Raw genomic sequence first — 485 nt, forward strand, 5'->3', positions numbered from 1 at the left:
GACTCTAAGCGGTGGATCACTCGGTTCTCGGGTCGATGAAGAACGCAGCCAGCTGCGAGACTTGGTGTGAATTGCAGGACACACTGAGCACTGATTCTTTGAACGCACATTGCGGCCTTGGGTCTTCCCTTGGCTTCGTCTGTCTGAGGGTCGGATCACATATCAAGAGAGCCTTCGGCGCACAAGGGAACGTGAGCCGTCGACTCGTTTTGACCGCGTCGGCAACACGGACAGCACGCTGAACACCTCACAGCGAGCGCCAACAGCGGCCACTCAAGGGCGAGACGGTGGCGACCGTCGTGCCAGAGCCCAACCGAAACGGGGGCGACCGACTGCATTGAGGATGTGGCACCTCGTTGAGACCGCCGCAGGACTTCGAGTCGGAAGGAAGCCTGCAGGGAAAGTGCGGTCGAGGTTGCGTACTCCTCTCTGCGACCGGGCGCGCAAGAGCTGCGAGAGCCACGGACGCGCAACTTTAACGCACG

General features: G+C 60.8%; 1 non-coding gene across 1 annotated transcript; it reads left to right on the plus strand.

Moving 5' to 3' along the window:
- Positions 1-153, plus strand: LOC142791683 (5.8S ribosomal RNA). The gene has a single exon (XR_012890380.1). It is a non-coding gene; the product is annotated as a 5.8S ribosomal RNA (ribosomal RNA).
- Positions 154-485: the final 332 nt, after the last annotated feature.

The sequence above is a fragment of the Rhipicephalus microplus genome, unplaced genomic scaffold, assembly GCF_043290135.1.
Source record: "Rhipicephalus microplus isolate Deutch F79 unplaced genomic scaffold, USDA_Rmic scaffold_181, whole genome shotgun sequence".
Lineage (NCBI taxonomy): Eukaryota > Metazoa > Arthropoda > Arachnida > Ixodida > Ixodidae > Rhipicephalus > Rhipicephalus microplus.